The 14,482-nt window shown below is 40.1% G+C and overlaps 1 long non-coding RNA gene across 1 annotated transcript; it reads left to right on the top strand.

Annotated features, from left to right (window-relative positions):
- Window positions 1-9,921: 9,921 nt before the first annotated feature.
- LOC138189038 (uncharacterized) lies at window positions 9,922-12,439 on the top strand. The gene is made up of 3 exons (XR_011175815.1): window positions 9,922-10,825; window positions 10,919-11,996; window positions 12,271-12,439. It is a non-coding gene; the product is annotated as an uncharacterized LOC138189038 (long non-coding RNA).
- Window positions 12,440-14,482: the final 2,043 nt, after the last annotated feature.

Genomic DNA, 14,482 nt, shown 5'->3' with positions numbered 1-14,482 from the left:
TGTGTCAGGTGTGGAGAATTCTTCTCTTTCTTCCTCTTTCAAGCAGGCTCGGTAGAGGCGTTAAAAAATTACGTTTGTTGCGGCTCGTACGTCTTAAGTCGCAAGTAGCTGGCTGCGACACATAATTACTTTCCTTAGCCGTGCGCTCAGCCATCGTGGACAGTAATTAATAGTCCTTCCTGTCTCGCGAAAGACGCTCTTTGGTGTTTCACGCGGCCGAATCTCGAGAATGAACGTTTTCTTTTTTCTTCTGCCTGTTTACTGGCTGAATCGAGGTAAAAAGACGCACGAAACGAAAACAGGAGGGAAAGGCTTCGTGGAAATATCGGTGTTCTCACGCGATCTACTCGGTCCGAGTTAATCTACCGAATATTTTATATTTATAAAAGAGTTGTAATTATAGACGATGATTTGCGGATGTTTTGATCGATGTAATGAAATTTGCCAAGTTTTGGCAGCAGATCGCTCACATTTATCGCGTTACAATCCACAGCTTGAGAAAAATGAAAAATGATACGCCACTTGTTCTTTTAACTTTGTAGAAAACATGAACAGCAAAAGTTCAGTTATATGAGCACGTATTTTTATAGTTATCTATCCAATCATTTGTTTCTGTTCAGAATAAATTATATACGTCGGACAAGTGAAATGCGATACACAGATAATTTAGACAAAATGCATAGACGTATTCATCTACAGCGGTACTGTAATATCAGAAGCTAATAAGAGCTGGTACAAGCGATAAATAGTGAAACGTTGTTAGTAGCATTCGATTAGATAAATTATTCGTACAAATAGCATTTTCAAGCATATTAAAATATAATGTACATGGTGAGTGTTCTTAAATTATAACCTCATCAAGACCCAACAATCTGACTGTTCTATTATTAAGAAATTTTCCAAATTCTTCAATATTTCTTTTACAGACACGTCTCTTATAACCATGCATCTTCACACAAACATGAAACCTAACCTGTCAAACGTTGTGATCTTTATCTTGATAGAACAAAATGGATCATATAGTATGTATAGTATATGATCATATAGTAGTATAGTATAGTATGTAGTATATAGTAGTGTAGTATAGTGATTTCCATCCTTAATTATCCAAACGAGTTCTTAACATTGAATACTTTGTTTACTTGTACATTTTAATTTCCCATAATTGTATAAACATTTAGAGAATATTTATCAGCGCTAGAACTACCACACCAGTCAAACTGATTGGTTTTACAATTTTATAAACATGTGGACCCTCGTTTAGGAATGATAGTCCCAGATGGATTAATAATATCAAAAATGTACCACGTAACATGGAATTGCTTCTGTAAGAAAGTAATAAATCAATAAATATAAAAATATTCTATGATTATGTATTTTTTAAAGTCCAGTCATTTTCATTGGTTTTGGTAGAAACCTGGTGAAACTGGGTTTGGTAGCTTCGTGTTAACTATCGGTGGTTCTAATGTTAAATTCTATAACTTGGTCATTTAAATGCAACAAGCTTAACGTGTAAAAAAATAATGGAGCAGTGGTCGCGAGCTCGTTCGAAGCATGACAAATGAAATGGCGAAATAACTCAATCCCATGTCACGGCCATGGTAAGCATAATTTCGCGCGTTTCACGGGGCTGGCTCGTGAGCGGCCATTCTCCACTAGCAACTTCATTCGGCCGTGGCCCCCCGAGCACGCTCTCCATCGCCACTGATAACACGAATTTACCAAGACTGGTCGTTTTGCTCGCGCCAGCACCGAGAAAATCGCCTCTTTTCACATTACGCATATTATGTAGCGAAGGCGCAGCCCTTACCTGGCTATCCACGCGGCGGCAAGCCGGTCATCATCATTACGCGGCCGGGAATCGCGATATTATGCTTTATCTTTGGCAGCCAGTCCCCGGGTACGGTGGTTACACGAACACGGCCACGATTAAGTATGCAAAGATCGAATTTGAATAATGAGATCTTAATGATACCGTTCTCCATCGAAACTTTCTGCCTAATCTCCGCTACGAATCGATCGCGCGAGTGACACACTTGTGCTTCTACGTCCAAACGAATCAATTGTGCCAGCTTAAAGAAGAAAGAATTACCCATATCTGTTGAAAATGACAACGTGAGTTCGTGCTCGCCATCCATATGCGGATGCGTTAGTTATAAGAAATAGTAACTAGAAGATAATCCTAGTTACAATCGATAGATTTAATCGATAGGCTTAAGATGCTTTTTTGTTTTTATCCGTAGTTTTTGTAAACGCGTGCAATAAAGGTTTCTTTGGCTCACAACGGTGTGATAGATTTATCCATTCAATAAAATAATAACTATTGTGATCCTACCTCTGAGTATAGAAACAACAACAAATATAATATAATATAATATATTTAAATATTATAAAAAATTGTTTTTTATAATATTTCAATATTATAATATGATATTAATGTAATATTGTTGAAAATGACAACGAGAGTTCGTGTTCGCCATCCATATGCAGATGCGTTAGTTGTAAGAAATAGTAACTAGAGGATAATCCTAGTTACAATCGATAGATTTAATCGATAGGGTTAAGGTGCTTTTTGTTTTTATCCTTAGTTTTAGTAAGCTCGTGCAATAAAGGTTTTTTTGGTTCACAACGGTGTGATACATTTATCCATTCAATAAAATAATAACTATTGTGATCCTACCTCTGAGTATAGAAATAACAACAGTATCAATTGGAATGAGAATTTTTTCCCAACGTAGCGAACTTGATGTCGTCTGTGGCGATTGAAGGATTTTGAAATGTTTCAGCGAAAGGTTCGTTCAAATTCGATTCTTGTGTCTATTCTCGTAAAAATGATTTGAGGAGGAGAGTAATTCTTATAGAGTACGGAATGTATTTGGAAAATTTCTTATTTTGCATAATTATGATTCATTATGATTCATAATTTTGTCGATAGGTGGCCTTAGCGCATTCTTTGTTTTGTCAACGTGTTCAGAGCACCTAAGCTACATAGTTTTCTCGTTCTTTGGACTTACACCTTTAATTTAGTAAAAAAATTGTGTCGATTAATTATTTAATTTAATTTAATTTAATTAAGGAAATTCATTTGACGCAACGCATTAGCATCCGCGATTCGTTTCTGAAACGACTGATCACTGGCGACCAAAAGTGGATTGTTTATGACAACGTTAATCGGAAAAGATCGTGGCTGATGCAAGATGAACCAGCCCAGGCGACACCAAAAGCTGAGATTCACGAAAAAAAGATTATGCTGTTAGTTTGGTGGGATTATAAAGGAATTCTGTACTTTGAACTTTTATCAAGAAACCAAACGATTAATTCAAACGTGTACGTTCAACGGCTCGCCAAACTGAGCGACGCAGTTCGAGAAAAGCGGCCGGAATTGGCAAATTGTAAGAGTGTTGTTTTCCAGCATAATAATGCAACACACATCTTTGGTCGGGCGCCAAAGATTATTGGAACTAGGTTGGTATATGTTGTCACATCCACCGTATAGCCGTGACCTTGCGCCTTTAGGTTATCATTTATTTCGCTCCATGCAGAACTCCTTAAATAGTAAAATTTTTCATGACGCTGATAATGTAAAAGTTATTTGCTGGCAAAAATCAGAAGTTTCGTGAACATGGAATTATGACACTGCCTGAAAGATGGCAAAAGGTGATCTACAAAAACGCACAACCTTAATTGGATAAAGTTATACTTTTAAAGAAAAATTATAAATTTTCCATCTTATTTAAAATACGCAATCATACTAAAATCGTACGTCTCCAAGAATTATCAGTTTTAATGTGTAAATTAGCATAAATTAATCGGAAAATAACACAAATACCGTATATGGAACTTGTTAAAAAAGTATGAATTTAAAACGTAGAATATAGTATAAAATCAAAAATTGCTGTCCACTATTGTTCTACAGCCTATGACAAATACCGCGGACCAGATCCCTTCAAATCGGCGTAACAAAAATACAAGACGACAAGCGAATTTCATTGAACCGTCTGTCAAAACCATTTGAAAGTCGTGCAACCGAAACGAGATGGGATCGTGGTACGAGCCACGAAAGCAATTAGCCACGTGATCCAACTGACCAAATTCCCGGGAGATCCATCCTAATTACACAATTTGTTAACATGGCCGTTGTTAAAGCAGCACGAGAGGGTAGCTGGTGGTAGAATCGGCTGGAAATTAAAAAGCATTAATAACGCGGCCGGATTGGTCGAAGCTAGCTCGTCGAGAGTTTTCAACCAGAGGAAGCGACGTGGTCGTCGAACGAAGAAAGACGCGGACGAAGAAGAGCTGAGACTCGATTCACGATCCACGGGTGGGTGGATTCGACGTGGAGGGGCTCCGGATGAGCCGCGAGAAGGCGAGCAAGGAGCAAGGGGAGGTGTTCCTCGAGGCCTGCGGAGGGTGAAGCGAACTAGACGTAGCCGTTGGACGCTGTGCCGTGTAATTTATTTCCCTTCGCTTCCGTGTCGCGGCCGAACGAAACGTCGGATCGACGGGGGGTGGAACACGACCCGATGAACCTATCGTACGTTCGACCTCACCACTCCCCTTCGCCTGTGCTACCTTCCTCCTCCCGTGGCGTCGCCCTTAGGAAACCGGTGAAAATTTCGAGAAAATCGACGCCTCAGATAAATCACGTTTATCGGTCGCGGTGAAGCTCGCAAGACCGACCTTCTATGAATGCCTCAACAGATCGACTCGAAATCATTTTCACGCGCTGGTGACCCTTTGTCGTTCAGCTACCGGGTTTGAGTAGCTTGTGGTACGAGTGTTCAGTTGTAGGAGATACATAAAATGGGTCATTATGAGGGTGGAGGTTTACGTGAATTTGTGAATTATGATTTGGCAGGTATATTAATATTCCATCATTTGTGGAAATTTGTGGTACTTTTTCATTTTTAAACGCATCATTCTTGCAAATATAATCAAATATCTTGGAATTGTTCATTTATGTGAAGTTATTGGAATTATATCATCGTTTTGTATTTCAGAGGGTTGAGGTTGACTGATAGAAGAACGAGTGGATGAATTTGTAATAGAAAAATGTATTGAAATAAATGAAGGTATAAGTGTAAGTATAATGTATAGGTTTATGCTGATCCAGATCCTCGCTTAGTGTTACAATACAATGGAATAATAGGGTCACGTTCATATATTTATAGCAAAAGGACATTACCAAAGAAGCTCAGATTTTTCATGAAGCTTTGAATAATCTGTGTTTAAGTAACATTTTCTATTTTATTATAACCACAGAGTACACTTAAAATGTTTTTTCATTTATTTTAAGACATGCTATTTACACTTTAGAATATTAATTTAAATAACAATGTGTGGGTTTGTCATTATGCATTTTGATAGGTTAGATTTTTCATAAAGCTTTGAACAATCTGTGTTTACGTTTTCTATTTGATTATAAACACAGGGTACACTTAGAATGTTTGGCTTTTTCATTTATTTTAAGACATCCTATTTACACTTTAGAATATTAATTTAAGTAACAATGTGTGGGTTTGTTATTATGCATTTTGATAGGTTAGATTTTTCATAAAGCTTTGAACAACCTGTGTTTACGTTTTCTATTTCATTATAAACACAGGGTACACTTAGAATGTTTGGCTTTTTCATTTATTTTAAGACATGCTATTTACGCTTTAGAATATTAATTTAAGTAATAATGTGTGAGTTTGTTATTGTTCATTTTGATAGGTTGGTCCTACTCTTAGGATTCATCATAAAGTTTTAAACATTTCCTATTTGATTATACCCACAGAGTACACTTAAAATGTTTTTCATTTATTTTAAGACATGCTATTTACGCTTTAGAATATTAATTTAAGTAATAATGTGTGGGTTTGTTATTGTCCATTTTGATAGGTTAGATTTTTCAAAAAGCTTTGAACAATCTGTGTTTACGTTTTCTATTTGATTATACCCACAGGGTACACTTAGAATGTTTGGCTTTTTCATTTATTTTAAGACATCCTATTTACGCTTTAAAATATTAATTTAAATAATAATGTGTGAGTTTATTATTGTCCATTTTGATAGGTTGGTCCTACTCTTAGGATTCATCATAAAGTTTTAAACATTTTCTATTTGATTATACCCACAGAGAAAAATATATTGAAATAAATAAAGGTATAAATATTAGTGTACTGTACAAGTTTATGCTGATCCAGATCCTCATTCTCTTAGTGTTACAATACAATGGAAAAATAGAGAGCACGTTCATATGTTTACAGCAAAAGGTCATTGCCAAAGGAATTAACCTTATACCTGTAGCTAAAGGCTGCAAGGTACACAAATATAAATCTATTTATTAATTGCTTTGCTCCTAAACATAATGTACATTCAAGGGTACAATAATATGCACCTACTCTTGTTTAGAATATTTTCTTTCACTGAATTCTATTTTCTGTGTAATAGCGGTCTCTAGGTCACGGACGTATACAAATAAAGATGTAGAGTTTTTCTTGAAGCAGTTACTTCAACACAAAGAATGTTTTTTTTATTTATCGAGATATGTATAATTTTATGTGCTAGACTAGGTTAGCTGCGTAGTAGCGATACTTGTATGTGAATATCAGTGTGTGGAAGTATATGTGTGCGTCTCGAAAACAAAGGAATGTAAACTGTTCAGTTAATAGTGCGGTATGGAAGTAGGTGTATCGATGAATATCTTTGAAATCGTTTATCAAATAAATATATAACTATTGTAATATAAATTCTAAATGTAAATTTAGTGTTCCTATACCATTATTTCGACTATGAAGATCCAAAATTCTCAACAAATATAAAACAAAAATTGTTGTTTATCTATTATCACCTTATGAAAGGAAAGAAACTTTCCAGACGACCTAATGCAATTGAAACAGTTAAAGTATCTGTAGAACATATAAGGAAATCGCAAACTAATAACTATGAACGTTATAATAGATTAGTATTATAGTAAAGAAATGGACGAAATATTTAAAAAGTTGCGTTATAGATGCTACCATAAAATAAATAATTTAATACTTTACACTTTGGTAATAAGAATACACAACGCTTTATGTATCTAGGAACAGCAACAGCTTTATGTATCTGTAACGTCATTTAAGGGCTAACATCACACAATGTCTTGTCATTTTTATAAATTAATTTTTATAAATTTTCATAAATTAGTAAACAAATGATAATTAATAAGGTTTCAGGTACGATACGATAATCGTAATCAATTACTGCGTACACTAGCGGACAAGTTGGATAGATAGGGACAAAGGTTGAACATTTTTCGCCCTCGCAGGAATATGGCGAAAATTCGTACAGAGTCAGCAGCCCAAGAAATGCCTTTGATAAATCGCACTCGATATTTTTTTACTTTCCCCTCGTTCGTCTTGCAGAATGCGCTCTCGCCCCGTTTCCCGGCATCACACCCTTCTCTCCCGCCGACAGCTCCGATCGTCCCACTACGCTGCTGAGTTTCATGATTTCTTCGGCCATACTTCCGGTCGGCCTTCCCACGCTCCTCTATCCCAATCATCGTATCGTTTCCCGTGAAATCTCACGCTAATCGTAAAAAATTCCGCGACAGTAAAATGTTCAATCGTAATACTTCGAATTTCCTCGACGAACGATTAGAAATTACGATAATCGATGTGTCCCCTTCGGACATAACAATCCTTTCACCAGCGAATTCTCTGCTTTCTACGTATCATTCTATTTATTTTAGAAATAAATTCCATCGTATTTACAAAACTGACATGAACTAGATCGAAAATCAGTTTGAATTTCCTGGAACCACCCAGCCAACACATCAAAATTTAAATGCTACGTGCAGATATTTTAACCGAAGTATTTCATGAAGAATTTAACAGCCATAATTTCAAGATTTGACAGTATCCGTGAAGAATTCTTTGTAAACCCAAGACGAGAGAAATTGGCGAATTTGAAGCGAAGAATTCTGGACAGTTGCGGCGGCGTAATGGCGGGATCTGAGGATTCCGGCCAGGCCAGGATAAAGGGAAAAGGAAACAGGAAGAGTACTCGCTGGTCGGGTTACTCTAAACCAGATATGCGCAACGATTTCACGAGAGTCGGCGAAAGAGGAAGAGGAAACTGAAAGGATCTCGGAGTCAGTGACCTTGACGGGATTTATGGCCGTCCTTTTCGCTATTCGTGACGCAGGAAACGAAGGTTGGGCTCGCGTACAAGAATCGTTCGGTCGCAGCGTGAAGTTGAAATCCTTTCCGAACTTAAAACTGTCCTTGATCCCCGAATCCTATAGAATCGTTAGCAAAATGCTATTGTCACGCGTCCTAAGAATCGGGTTAGAAGCTCGCCGTATTATTGTATTTGTAGGTATCCATTGTGCCAAGTTGGTTTCTTCTTCACGTTTCCCTCTAGTGGCAAAGCAAAGGCAATCATTGGTGTTTACCCTGAGAAATCTTAGAATCGATAGACCTTCAGATTGACAGTTCCACCATGCTAAAGAATAAATGGAGATTCGAGCGAAAGCGACAATAGCAAAGGTGTATAGAATATTTCGTTACTATTTCAGCTTCTGTATACTGTAGCGGCATATGCTTCTTGGAACGTTTCGTTTCGAAGACACCTCACGCAGTTGTTTTGCCACAGACAATTAACACTGTACGACGCACTTAATGTGATAAACAAACTCTGGACAAAGCAATTTCGCTGCTACGTGCAATCTACAGCCGGCGACAAGTCAAACCTTTTGGTACCCCCCCCCCCCTACCTGTGTGAATAGACGACCATATCCTTGTGACATCAACCGCATTTTAATCTACACCAGAGATGATAAATCGAGCTTCGGACTCTTTTGCACGTGTCACCACCTTATCATCATAACCTACAACGAGCCTATGACACACCTTAATCCACATCAGAAATAATAAATCGACCCCCAAGCTTCAGACTCTTTTGCACATCATCCCGAAACCAAAACTTATATAAGCCGAGACTTGAGCCAGCACGGGCAGTTTTTGTTCAGTCTTTCTCTGATTCAGTATCATTCTACCTCTGTAAAATCATTGTAATCATTCTACTTACTGAGATATGTATAATTTCATGCGCTGGACTAGGTTAGGTGCGTAGTAGAGATACTTGTATGTGAGTATCAGTGCGCGGAAGTATGTGTGTGCGTGGCGTCTCGAAAACAGATGAACGTAAACAGTACAGTCGGTTAACAGTGTGGTATGGAAGAAAGTGCCGTGACACGTGCAAGTGTGTATCGATGATCTTTGAAATCGTCCATCAAATAAATATATAATTATTCTAATATTAATTGCAAGTGTAAATTTAGTATTGCTATGACATTATTTCGGCTATTAAGGTTTAATAATTAATATAATTAATAATTCGGCAGTTTAAAATATCCGTAAATGTTGAGGCTATTAGATGTATGAAGAGAGGAACGCGTGGATAAAGTAGAAAATATATTTTAATACGGAAGTGTAAATACAAGTAGCAATATAATTTGAGCTGGTTCCGATCCGTACGCTAGTGTCACACGCTCGAGAAGGCCACTCACTCAGAAACACTAATCAGGTAGATGAAACATCCTGCATGTCATAGCTATCGAAATAATAACCAAACAGTAACGGAATAGCCGCCTCTGATATACGTCCGACGATAACCCCTCCAAAGGGACTAAAACCTCAATATAAAAACCCTGCTAAATTAGCGCTCAAGACCTCATTCTGTTGTAACACTTTGAACCGTCACTCTGTTGGATTTATATAATAAAAATTCCATCATTTTATATGAAGTTCAATCTCTTCACTTTATCGTGAAACGTTGGAACTGCGACGCGAGCAGATCACCGGCGATCTATCGGTTTCGCGATTTCTTGTGCCTCCGACGTGACACTAGCAGTGTAACCCTATAACTGAAAACTCCGAAGCTATCGTCGCCTGTCTACTGCCTATGGTCTGCCTGTTATTAAATATAGGTTTGGGGTTGATATTTAATAGATTCACACAGATTGAATTTTACTTTCTATATTTCACCACCTCGTACAAAACGTCTGAACACACCGGATACACTTAGATAATCAACACGTGGTCGACTACTAAGACAAAAGAGCGTCGTTAGGAATCGTACCAACTTAGCTTGTAGAAACTAGCGACCATACCAACTTAACGTTTCTCAACACTGCCTTCGTCCCAGTCTATTGTTTATACGCTGTCGATGGCTTCAGTGCTCGAGAAAACTAAAAAGACCAGATGTAGAGTTTTCCTAGAAGTGGTGACCACTTTGACAGTAAATATAGTTAATTAAATCAACTCGTCTCCTTATTACTTTAACCAACAACACGTCACACCGTCCACCACAATACAATGGATACATCGTGGCAAGCAGCGCATACCAGACTATCGACTACATAAATGGCCGATGCAAATCGAGGCAAAGGTTGCCAGGATATCACCGATTACTCAGCCCCGATCGCTCATTCCAGAACACGGAGCGCATTCCGCGTGGATACACAAACGATAGGCGTAACAAACGACGTCCTTACGGAACAACCTTTCACCGTTCAACGAGACCAATGGAGATACTCGGTGGCACGGCCCTCCCGCGTACATAGCCGGCAGATCAAAGCGCGGTGCATTGCGTCTCTGGAAAGCGAGGAAGCGGCTCTCATCATGCAATATTACGTTCTCCAGCGTTGAAATAATAATACATATATCGAACCTTTCACCGGGCAAGTGGAGCGATCGAGCTGACCGATTAAACGCGGCCGTTCGATGCATTTAAAAAGCAGCGCAATTAATGTTGGCCTGCAGGCTGTTAACGGTATACCATATGCATTTACGTACGTACAAACCGTGTAACATCTTTTTCCTACTTTTTTTTTTTTATCTTTATCCTTCTTTTTTAACTTTTTTTCCGTCATCTTGTTCCGCAGTTCTCGCAACATGGCTCTCGATGCATCGCAATTCTGCCGGTGAAATTCGACGAAATGAGAATGATACTTTGATGAAGGGGTGGCGGCGGTGCAGGATGTCAGGTGGCGGCGCGTTGCCGGTTCTAATTAAAAAGCCGTGTTGGCATCAGCCAGCGGCCGGGACATAACCTCTTTTTCCCCGCGTATATTTTTTTCCCCCATTTTTGAAATGGCCGCGCCACGCTTACGTAATACCAACAAGCTGGCCGCATCTCCCACCGTCCCCGCCCCCCGTGCCGACCCTTCGCCCTTGGTCCGCGGGCAAACGAGCTCTCGCGGTGTTAACGTGCACATGTTCGGTGCTTTCACAATAATTCTCTACCCCCGTAGCTCTCGCAATTCGGACACAATAAAAACTGCAGCGAGACAGTTTGGCGGGCAAGTGTGATGAAAGGGCTTTCGCGAAAATTTTTTTTCCCAACGCACTACGGCCACTCTGCCTATTTTTCTTCTTTTTGCCTGCCTTTTTTAGTGACTGTTTTTCTCGATATGTACTTTGTTTTTTTTTCCCCTGTGGCTTTTCGTTTTTTGTTTTAATCGCTTCGAAGTACTTGAAAGCAGACGTGCTTGACACGCGCAGATACGCGGCCCGGATGATGGACGACGCTGGAACCGTGTCGATGACGAGCTGACGGACGTTTCTCAGCTGTCCTGGCTGCTGCTGGTTAAAATCGCCATGTTTCTAATCGTCTTCTGCAGATTTGATAGATATGGATTGGTAAAATATGGCAGCAATGGAATTACTATTTTGAAATATTCTTTATTAAAAAAATTACATTACGTTTCTCATTCCGATATTACGTGATTTATTATATCATTAACAAGCATTATTTTATTTTACAATTACACGTATAACATTCTATTAGGTTGTCCGGAAAGTTTCTTTAGTTTTATGATGAAACAATAGACGCACGTTTTTTGGTTTTATCGAGGTATGTATAATTTTATGTGCTAGACTAGGTTAGCTGCGTAGTAGCGATACTTGTATGTGAATATCAGCGTGTGGAAGTATATGTGTGCGTCTCAAAAACAAAGGAATGTAAACTGTTCAGTCGGTTAACAATCGGCTATGGAAGAAAGTACTGAGACGCGTGCAAGTGTGTATCGATAAATATCTTTGGAATCGCTTATCAAATAGATATATAACTATTCTAATATGAATTCTAAGTGCAAATTTAGTATTCCTATACCATTATTTCGGCAATTAAGATCCAAAATTCTCAACATTATTAAACAGTTGAAGTATCTAGAACATATGAGGAAATCGTAACTAATAACTATGAACGTTGTAATAGATTATTATCATAGTAAAGAAATGGAAGTCAGTCGGCTATGGAAGAAAGCGCTGAGACGCGTGCAAGTGTGTATCGATAAATATCTTTGGAATCGCTTATCAAATAGATATATAACTATTCTAATATGAATTCTAAGTGCAAATTTAGTATTCCTATACCATTATTTCGGCTATTAAGATCCAAAATTCTCAACAGGTTTATATTATTTTATTTATACGATCGATTTTGTTCTGTCGAGACAAACACGTTTGTACGAAGGTGCACTGTTGCAAAAACCACGTAGAACCTAATACCTGTACATATTTTAACCTATTCTCAATCCCATAGATACATAGAAAATATGTTAGAAACTGATGAAAAAAGCGAACATATCCCAAGATGGACGACAAGATCGCACGCCATATCCCCGAGCGACGAATGACACATCCCCTGAAAGGCATGCTCTTCCAATCCGTTGTAGCGACCCCTTAAACCGAACTGAATTGAACGGAACACCACCCCTACCGGAGCTACAACAGCCCGAGCGCAGAGACCTACTCGTATTATCCACAGTGACAGGATGGCGGAGTTATTAATGGCCGCGACAGTGACAAATGACGAACTGTCGGCGCAAGCAAGACTGATATGGCGGGCTTCATTCCTCTCTTCTCTCCTTCGGCCTGTCTCCCTTCTCTCTCTGCCCAACAGCCTCTCCGTTATATTCCCTCGTGGTTCCCGTCTCCGTTCATCCCCTCGTCCTCGACTCGACCTTCTCTCCCGTGTTTCTCTACCACCCTGCCCAAGCCTCTCTCGTCCAAGCTTCGTGTCCAAACATGGGACAAACACGATATACCCAAGCCGTTTCTTCGAGTGATATCAATGATCGAGGAATCTTCCACGGGGACTCTCCCCTCGCGATCATTGATATTAGGAGTTAGTGAAGCGTAGGGCTTGCGCGGGATTATAGGAATTCGAGGAACCGTTTGCTGGCGTCCGAAAGGTTCCCTCTGTCGTTTGTTCCATCAACGAGGAATTTCTTCTGATTCAAACGACGTTCGAGGGACCTTCCACCCTGCCGATTCGTTCTATCGGTCTATTGGGTCGTTAACGCGTTTGGATACGAAAATTACGTACGTCTTCGTGCGTGCTCCGTGTTTCGCCACTGGCTTGTTAAAAATGTCATGACATTCTTCCACGTACGTAGCCGCGTACGCGACGCCAAGTGGAATGCCGGTGCTGCGATAAACCGACAGAGGCGCGTGGTGGACAGTCATTTTTCTGGTTTACCTCTGGAAACATGTGCCGTGCTCGTTTATAATCCGAAACTAGAGTGGCGATCAAAGCCGATTCCAAAAAGTGGCTGGAAGAACAGGGGGAAAGAGCGGAGCGTGAACGAGCGTCCAACCGGCTACGAAATAAAACCGCGTTGTGTACAAAATCAAAATAAACATATTTACGAATTATCCATGGCAATAACTCATGCGCGGTTTGAATAGACGGCAGGGGGTCTCTTCTTTCTCGAACCCGTCTTCTCCCAACGTCCCACCCCCTCCGGCCGCTTAGCCTTCGAAACTCCTTCAGCCTCCTCTTCCTATCATTCGGTCGCTGCTTTGTATTCCACGTTGCTCGCTCGCTGCTCCCCTTTCCACCACCCTCCTAGTCGTCTCAAGCTTCACGATTCTCTCAGCCCCTTCTGTCGATCTTATACTCCTACTACCTTCCCCCCTTTGCGTCCCCCTTTACCCTCTGGTGGATTCTTCTCACCGAAAACCCTCTTCTCTTATCCTCCTCCACTTTCTTCTTCTTCTTCTTCTTCGCCTTTCTCGTCGTTGTCGTCGTCGTCCTCGACTTCTTCCCGAGGCTTCATTCTAAGGCGACTTGATCCACCCCTTTCCACCCCCGGCCGAGCCATACCAACTTCTTTGATCCCCGCCGACCGCTCAACTTCGAAGGATCACCGGCAAGATTTTCGAAAGAATTCATAACTTTGCCCGGCGACTTAGCCGAGAAGAGATTCGCTGGCTCCGGGGACGGCCACCGGGTTATGTCGCTCCGGGGGGCTTGGACGACCCGCGTGGGACCTGGAATAACGTTCCGCGATTTCCGGAATGCGGAATTCGTTCGCTGAAACCGGCATCGTCCGAGCCAATGTACGAAGGAGCAAAAGTCAGGGCGATGCCTCGCCATAGTATTGCCGGCAGAAATTGCCATTTCCTGTTCCAGACTTACACCGAGATCCTGCTTTCAAGAC

Source organism: Bombus flavifrons, chromosome 18 (genome assembly GCF_040668555.2).
Source record: "Bombus flavifrons isolate JBK064 chromosome 18, iyBomFlav1_principal, whole genome shotgun sequence".
Lineage (NCBI taxonomy): Eukaryota > Metazoa > Arthropoda > Insecta > Hymenoptera > Apidae > Bombus > Bombus flavifrons.
The sequence above is the reverse complement of the archived record's forward strand: the minus strand, read 5'-3'. Positions and strand labels throughout refer to the sequence as shown.